Source organism: Pteropus alecto, unplaced genomic scaffold, assembly GCF_000325575.1.
Source record: "Pteropus alecto unplaced genomic scaffold, ASM32557v1 scaffold3, whole genome shotgun sequence".
In the NCBI taxonomy this organism is placed as follows: Eukaryota; Metazoa; Chordata; class Mammalia; order Chiroptera; family Pteropodidae; genus Pteropus; species Pteropus alecto.
The window spans coordinates 56,158,517-56,167,954 of record NW_006442484.1 but is presented as its reverse complement, the minus strand read 5'-3'; the positions used below and the strand labels follow the sequence as shown (position 1 = coordinate 56,167,954).

Below are 9,438 nucleotides of genomic sequence, written 5' to 3'. Positions count from 1 at the left end.
ACCTAGGTGAAAGTCATGAAACTTATAAGAAAGTGACAACTGGACAAGTCTTGAAGAATGAATTTAATAGAAAGACTCAGGAATAAGGGCTCTCCCAACATGTACAGAGGCAGTGAAACAGTGTGAAGCATGAGCATTGAATTAGGGCAGTAATTGTAAAATGAAATAACTGATTCCAAATGACTTGAGAATGAAACATGAAGAGGGCAGAGGCAGAAGGAGAGGTTGCAAAGAACAAATCATGCAGCATCCTCATATGACACTCTAAGCAATGTGAATTTTATCCTGTCACTGTGCTTCCATCTTCAGTGAGTACAATAATCATACTGGTGGTGTCAGACATCAGACTGGCAGTTACAGTGAGAGAAGAGGGAGGTGATTGGAAAGGGCTTCTGAAGTGCTGACAAGGCTCTTTTTTGTGCTAGGCTGTGGTAATATAGATATTCACTTTGTATTAATTTATCGTACTGCTTATTTAAGTTTTCAGTACTTAATGTGTGTTACAATTTTCAATTGTAAAAAAGAAAGTTGGTTTTTTTTTTTTAATCAAACTGAGTAATTTGTCAAAGACACAGATTCCAAGGCCCCACACTCAGTCATTCTGATTGAGTAAACCTGAGCTAAAACTGCATTTTTAAAAACAATTACCTTAGAGGATCTGAAATCACAAGAGACCCTGGACCACACTTTGAGAACACTGTTAGGGCTATTGGGGAGTTACTCAAAAGGTTTAAGCAAGAAATTAAAAACAAAAGATTTGCTTGTCTGAATGTGCCAGATTAGGAAGAGGAAGAAGTTGAGGATGACCTACACCTTATACCTGATAACGTTCACATGTCTTATGTCCAATTCCCTTTGTGCCTTTGAAAGAGGTGGGGAAAAATGTTTTTTGAGATGTGTTTTTCTTTTTTGGAGGTTTCTTAAATATAAAAGAATTTGATCCCAGTACATTAATTTCTGTTAATTGAATTTAAGATATGGAATAAGCCCCTGGGGTAGATATTCTGAGGCAAGGAGCAACTTTCTAGAATTTTTTAAATGAGTGCATTCTCAACCTCTGAGTAATAGTCATTCAGCTACTGACCCATTATCAATATGGCATGTGCTTAGTGATGACTGATTTACATAGATGCAGCTAAATTCTTTTTCTTGTGTCCCTTGATAGTCAGAGGGATATTTTTGTGACGTAAAGCAACCAATACGATATTCTTCCAAACCGTAATTCCTATGGGAAAAAAATGACAAATTTTCTTGCAAAGTTGTTTTTCCATTGGTGTTCACGGAGCTGGAAAAAGAAAGAGGAAACTTTAGTTGGCCTTAACAGAGAATGGGAAAGTCCAAAAATCTAACACAAAATTAGCACAAGTTTTTTTCCTCATAATTGAAGTACTGAGGAAATGCCATAAGGTTTTTAATTTCCACAGTTACTAACTTCTTTGTGACCAGAGTGCATCCATTCATCAGATCAGCAAAAATTTTAAAGACTGACAACATAAGGTGTTGGCTAGGATTAAGAACGTAAGGACTCATTTACTTCTGGTAAGAATATAAGTCGGTGCCATCACTTTGGACAGCAATTTGGTGATATATAGTTAAGTTAAAGGTGTGCATACCCTTTGCCCCTGAAATTGCACTCCTAGGTAAATCCTTGGAGCAACTCTCTTACATGTGCTCAAGGACAGATGTACAAGAATGTTTATAGCATCGACTGTAATGGTAAAAAATTGGAAACGACCTACATTAGATCAATTCATAAATAAATTGTGATATATTCATACAGTGGATATAGCCATGAAAATAAATAGGTCTACATGCTGTTCATGGAATAATCTGACAAATAGATTGAATAAAAAATAGGTTGAATAAAAAAGCATGTTGCAGACGAATGTGTACGATCTGATGCCATTTATATCCAGATTAAAACTTATAAATACTATCATCGTGTGGGAAATTACCTTGCTGCAACGGAAGCCTGTAAGTATAATAATTGACAAGCTATCCAAGAGATCACACAACAGAAGGGCTTATAGACTAAAACAAGATGCTTAAATTACGTAGTTTATTAAATCAATTGAAAACACACAGCAAGAAGCAAGGTAAAAGATGGAGTAGGTTAACACGTTTAAGATATGCTGTAGACAAGGTGGAAAGATGACACTGCCTGAATGCTCAGTCCCATCTCTCTCTTCCTTGATAAGGGTATGCTTGCAAGGACCAGAGCTGAGATTTGAGTGAAGTGGACCAACATGTAGAAGGTGCCTAGGCTCAGAATACATTCACCTGATAGGTTTGGGGGCAAGTTCATCTGGCTGGTAGCTATAGTTTAACCAATTAGCCTGATGAGCAGCCATGGATTTTATTTTGCATCCTTTGTGCAGAGGATGTGAGGAGCCAAGGGTTGGCTGAACCGAGACCTCGTAATTAGTGAATGCCTCATATGCCTCATATATTTTCGGTGTGTCATGAATATTTGATGATTCACGTCTTCATATATATTTAGCGTATCACGACTACTAGGTATCTATTGCTCTTTCCATCCCTTTCTAATTATGTTCATTACACACATGCTCTATTTTATCTAGGTCTAACAGATCTCAGAGGTTACTAACATTCTTATTTAACATATTTTATGGATTTTGCTTGTCTCAAGCAATTTGCTTTGCTGCTTAGTTTCATTTTTCTCCCTATGTATTCATTTCTCTTATTTTCTATAGCAGAATCGGACATTCTTAAATAGGTCATCAAATACACAATACAAATACATGTATAATATGATTAAAATATAAAATAAATGCTTGGGAAGAATCATCCCCAAGTTCAGGATTTGGCTCACAGTGGTGGGGAGGGAAAGATATGTGTTCAGGATGGGGTTCACAGGGCTTTATATTAGTAATGTTTTCTTTCTTAATATGGATGGTGAGTGTATGGGCACTTATTATATTATTCTTTATAAGTTTTCACGTCTGAACTTTTTCCGATTAAAGAAAGTTTGAAATAGTAAATACCTGCTATGTGGCATGTAATAGGCACTTGATAACTATCATTTTGATTTTCATAAAGTTAAAGAATTTGACTGAACTAACTAAATTGATGTATTATTTTTCTGCTTGTGTGTACATATATTTTTCAGCAAATATTTGCTGAGTATGTACTATTTTCAAGGAGGGCATTGCACCAGTTGACGTGGAGAATAAAAAGTTGAGTAAAACAAAATTTTAATTTTATGTAAGAATTACTCTCAAGCTTGCAATTTAGTTGGGAAGTTTAGACTACTACAGAAATATAAACAATACAAGGGCATAATATAAATGCCTTTCGAGAAGTACAGATTGTGGTCAGAGTAGGTAGAGCTTCTACCAGAAGATGAGTACAGAACTTCACCTTTAAGAGAGAAGTACATTCAGAGGTAGATTTCAACAGGCAAACATAGTGAGGAAAGCATTCCAGGAAAAAGAAATACAATGGACAGAGAAAATAGGGCTTGTTCAGAGAGCAGCATCTTGTCCAAATTGTTATGTCAAGGGTGGCTATGGGAGAACAGTACAAGAGGGGGTTGGGGAGGTAAGTGAAGGCAAGAATCCCGTACAACATTAGCGGTGGGCTATCTATGGTTGAGATAATGGGCAATTTCAACTTTTTTCTTTGTAATAGTCTATGTAGTCAACATATTCTACAGTGACCACATATTAACAGTGACCGCAAAATTGGTCCCTGATGAAATAGTTGGATAATTTGAGTCTGGAGCTCCGACTATCTAGAAAGGCAAAGACAAATACTCTACCTTGCTCTTTTTGAGCTTTATCAGGGTATCCCATTATCAGAGTAGAATAACAAGGCCCTAAAGTAAAATTATCTTTAGGAATGGGCAAACATAAGTTTCCTGGTGTCCTGGCATCAACATAGGGGCCTAGACATTCTTGGAGGAATCACAGCACAGGGCTAAGCTGGAAGCGCCTTGGGATCTAGCCACACTGGCCCAATGCTATGCATTAGGGGAAAATGGTGACCATCCCCAGTATGTAAGGGACTCCAGATAAGCTGTAACTGCAAACTGCCAGGTCAGGTCAGGTGCCCCTCCCCACACCCCCAACCTGTGCTGGGCAGATGCCAAAACCAGCAAGGGCAGTAGCACAGCATGGATCGTGCACTTGTGAAAGGGTGACCTTTCCCTTTAGACCAATTCCCTCTGGACCTGGCATTGGAAACAACTCATCCTTGTCTTCCTTTGGACTAAGCCCTGGAAACTTTAGACAATTTGAGGAGAGTCTATATTAGATTTTCTGCTGATTGGGCAGGTAAGGATCTGAGAAATTAATTATAAAAGTAGAAGTTAGGACTATAGCAGTAAAATGTTTTGTGGATTAGGTCATACGATATTGGTCTATATTACCCAAATATTCTGCAATAAATATGTTAATTTATATTCAGATAGAAGGTACTTTTATGAGTTCTATCCAAGTTAACTTAAGAACACTACATATGATCTTTGATGCATAATCAATAGGAAAAATATTTGTATAAAGATTTCTATGCATTAATCTTATAAAATCACTAGATATTAAAACTGATCTCTGTCTCAGTAAGGTTTGTTTCCTTGACAGAAAGGACTTTGCTAAAACAACAACAACAAAAAGAATGTTGCTATACTCTCAACCTAGATAGCCTGGTTAAAGTTCAACATGATCATACCAAAGTCGGTAGAGTATTGTACGACCCATTCCACAAAACCAACAGAAGAAAGTTAAATTGTGTGTAAATCATCTGGCTAGATATGAAAGCATCTTGGAAGACACTGTTACTTTCTCATGTAGAACTCTGCAACATCCATGCAACATCTTTGAAAGAATTTAAGTTAGTCATACCTTAAAAATTCTTGAGATTTTTGTAGTTGATGATCATACTTGGCCTCTTGAAATATTAAATAAAATGTGGAAAGTAGTATAATCATTTCTGAATCAATACTGAGGTTTTTACTGAGATTGTTATTAAAGAAGACTGAATTCTTTCACCAGTGTACATCAGGAAAATATGGTACACTCTACTTCTATAATTTCCCCACTAGACCGAAAGCATCTAGGAGGTAGGGGATGTATTCTTGATAACTTTCAAACCTTAAGCATTTGACCTGGGATAGAGCATATAGCGGCTGTCCAATATTTGGTAAATTGCTGTTTTTTCCAGGCACAGCTATGAGAGATGCTCTGCATCATTCTGAATCAAAAATATATGTTCTGCTACTTGGATATGTTAAATAATTACTTGTGGGTTCTTAATTGTAGTTCGAATTCTTGAGAGTTTAGATAATTGGACTTGATAAAAGGGTTATGTGCTTTGTTATCAGAAAACTTGTGAAGTCAACGTTTGAGAAAAGATCTTTCATTGCATATAAGGAAAGTGAACTTAAGGCCAAGGATGGAAGCAGCCGGGTCTCCTGTGGAACCAAGAGACAGGAAGCCTGTAGGAAGCCAAGAAGCATGCTCTCTTTGTCTTCTCTTTGTTTTTCTCGCTGTATATTTATTTTTCTTTCTCTTTCTGCAGATGTTTACACTGCCTCATGGTGCACAGCCCCAAACACTGCCGACCCACGGTTCCCCAGTGCACGTCTTTTCTGTCGGAGAAACTAGAACCGACCGAGGTGAACATTGCTGTCTCAGTTCCAAACTTTCACGAGAGAGACTCTGATCCACCCAACTCAGGCCAAGGGGATACCCTTCACACAATATTTTGTGTGATAACAGACAGGTAACGGGCAATACAAAAGTGATTTTCTATTTAAACAAAAAAAAAGCGTACTCTGTATATATGTGCTGCTAGTGAAAAGCATATTGTACAGTGGGCTGTATATTCTCAGAGGTCTCAGAGTTTTCCTTCCTTGAAGGGTGAAGAGTAAGAACAGACAGGCCTCCCCTATCAAGCCCATCCTCTGGGAGGAGACTGAACATGCCCAGGATTTCAGTGCTGAGTCTGCTGGTCCTAGTGTCTTTTCCAGGCCCTTTCGGTTGGTGAAGTGTGCAGAGTCGAAAATAGAGTAAATAATCAGCAGAAATTTAGTGATGTCAAAGGAGCCAGTCCAAAGTCACGCAGTGATGCTATGCTTTTTAATGATGCCCAGGAACAAGGGGGGCACGACAGCCCCAGAGGCAAGTGTGGGAGCAGCTAGTGGGGCTACAGGCAGCAGGGTTAGAGGAGCTTGAGGGCAGGTGGCAGTAGCCCTCCTCTCTGCAGTCTGTTTCGCTCTGCTTATTAGGTTGGCACGCGGATTGAAAAATGTTCGTCTGTGTCTATTTCTGGCTTTTAAATGTGTGAAGGAAACACATAACTTTATTATTTTATTTTTGTCAAGTTAAAGACAGAGACAGATGCCCCTAAAGCATACGCATTTTATAAGGAGTTTCTATTCTATGATGGCACATCTTTGGAAGCAAAAATCAAGGACAAATAGGTCATCTCCTCTAAGTTTTCCAGAGGAATATTGGCAATAAAAAGAATAGAGTCAGCCCTGGTAACTAATAGAGATGAGGGAAATCAAACCAGGGAAGATGTTCAAAGTTTTTTAAAAGAGAACTTTTAAAGGAAAAACAATGAAGTAAGTGTTGATGTAACATGAATATGTTATTAATTGTTAAATGCCAAAAGTACTGCAGATATAAATACTGTTTTAAAATAGAAACATGAACACTTGCAGAAATTCCCTCCCCAGAGGTGTTTGGAAATCTTCAAAGCTTGATATCCTTTTATGAATGGTCAGTCAGAGTATATCAAGAATGAAAGAAATCTGGAAAAATAAAAACACATTACCAATACAACAGATATATTCCTAGGAAGGATTGTTATAATAAATTTAATTTCAACTATAGTGCCTCAAAGAAAAATCGAAGAAAACCTTATAAAACAAAATTTATTTATTTATTCAAAAAATATTTTTGAGCACATACTATGTGTCAGGCATTGTGCTAAGCATGGGGAACATACTGGTAAATAAGACGGATGCTGTTCCCACATGCATGTCCTTGTCCAAACTTTGAGTTGAACGGGAAAAATATCATAATCACTCAATCAAATAGCTACAGAGGACCTAAGAAATTAGTTAGTCCAAACTTTTGTTTTACAAATGAGGAAACTGAGTCCCAAAACATTGTATAAATGAAACTGGCTGTCCTCTTGGCCTGTTTTTTTTTTTTTTTTTTTGTCTGAAAGAAACATTCTTGTCTAAAAATCTCAAATTGTATGCTATATAACAAATGTAGCCATTAATCCATTTAAAAAATACTCTTTATAGACTTTCAATATTCCTATGCATTTCTGGAAATAAAAGGAAATCAAGTGAAAAAAAATCCCGAGGTCTGATTTTCAATATCTAATCCAATTTCTTTCAGGAAATGTTAGCCATGTGATTCCTATTACCGTCAGAAACAGTCATATTGTGTGATGCTGACCATCTGTTTAAGATATGGCAGACACACTTGGAGAATCCAGAATAATGGGAACTCAAAACCACCATTGATAAGAGAGGTTATTGGTCTAAGAAGATGCCGCTTTGGTCAGATGTGGATGAGGCACTATTAGATGGACCATCTGGATTTCACGCCTACCTGTGCTCTAGACTTCATGTGATAACTGTGTGTCCGTTGGTTGTCTGACCTGGGGTTGTACTGTACTGTTGGCACAATGCTTGCCACCCATGAGGATGTTGTGACAGTTGCTGAAGTAAACGCTATAAAGCATTCTGAGCAATTCGAAAGAAGGGTGCTATATAACTACCCAAACTCATTACACTCCCACAGGTACGGCTCTTTTTGAAAAATATATTCTTAGTATGATAATACAAAAAGGCGTTCCTCAGGGTACATTTGAATATCTCTGTGCGTTTCATTCCATTTGTTATTCATTCTGACTTTTAAATTGATTATTATTTTCAGGTTATTAACCTGACACTAGAAGGGACCTATCATTAATTTAATAATTTTATGTCACCATGTTTGAAAAGAGAAGTATTTAGGTCTCTAGAGGCTCCCTGTTTGTTAATCTATAATTAAAACGAATATGGTCATGATTTCCTATCAGAGTCCGGATCATTTGGCCATGGACTCAGATATGTTGGAAGCACATGTTTGAGTGTTTATTTGCTTGGGTGACTTGCACTGAAGCCTCAAAATTACTTAAAAAAAGAAAGAAGGAAAGAAAAAGCACAACTAAACACAAGCTAATAAATGCAAATGCCTGACAGCATTGAGGGATGATGGTGACCTAAACCATCACAGATTATTTTCTGTACGGCTCTTTATTTTCCTTCTTTCCTTTCTTCTCTCTTTTCTTCCTTCCTTCCTTCCTTCCTTCCTTCCTTCCTTCCTTCCTTCCTTCCTTCCTTCCTTCCTTCCTTCCTTCCTTCCTTCCTTCCTTTCTTTAATAACAGGTTTATTGATGTAATTCACATGCCAAAAAATTTACCTTTTCAAAGTTTGCAATTCAGTGGCTTTAATACAGTCATATGGTTCTACCAACATCAGTAAAGATTCCATAACATTTTCATCATCCCAGAAAGAAATCCCTTACCCATTAACAGTCATTCCCCATTCTTCCTCCCTGGAGCCCCTGGCAACTGCTAATCTACTTTCTGTCTCTATGAATTTGCCTATTCTGGAAATTTTATATAAATGAAATAATAAAATATGTGTTTTTTAGTGTCTTGCTTCTTTCACTCAGCATAATACTTTCAAGGTCCATTCATCTTCATTCCTTTTCACGGCCAAAAAACGTTCTATTGTATAGATACACCATATTTTGTTTATCCATTTATCAGTTGATGGACATTTGAGTTCTTTATACTTTTTAGCTATTATGAATAATGTTATTATGAATATTAGTGTACAATTTTTTGTGTGTGGACACATGTTTTCAATTCTCTGGATGGATATCTATGACTAGAATTCCTAGGTCATATGGTTCTCTATGTCTAACTTTTTGAGGAACTGAAACTGCCTTCGAAAGTGACTGCATCGTTTTACATCTCCACTAACAAAGAATAAGAGTTCAAATTTCTTTATACCCTTGCCCACTTATTATTGTCTGAATTTTTGTTGATAGCCATGATAGTGAATTGTGAAGTGGTATCTCACAGTTTTGATTTGCATTTTCTGAATGACTAATGATGTTGAGCATTTTTTCATGTGATTGTTGGTCATTTGTATATCATCTTTGAAGAAATATCTATTCGAGTCCTTTGCTTATTTTTAATTGGGTTATTTTTGTTTTTATTATTGAATTTTAAGAATTCTTTATATTTTCTGGAATAAGTCCCTTATCACATATGTGATTTACAAATGGTTTGTCTCATGGGTTATTTTTTTCAGTTTCTTGAAGTGAAGCACAAAAGATTTTAATTTTGATGATGTTTAATTTATCTTCTTTTGTTGTTATTGTTTGTGCTTTTGGTGACAT

The 9,438-nt window shown here is 36.7% G+C and overlaps 1 long non-coding RNA gene across 1 annotated transcript in view; it reads left to right on the top strand.

The window, feature by feature from the left end:
• The window catches only part of LOC107196359, a 17,315-nt gene extending 8,151 nt beyond the window's left edge, over positions 1 to 9,164 (top strand). Inside the window, exons 2-3 of the long non-coding RNA XR_001517751.2 lie at positions 5,539 to 5,742; positions 7,377 to 9,164. This is a non-coding gene — a long non-coding RNA (uncharacterized LOC107196359). The remainder of the gene's footprint in view (positions 1 to 5,538; positions 5,743 to 7,376) is intronic.
• Positions 9,165 to 9,438: the final 274 nt, after the last annotated feature.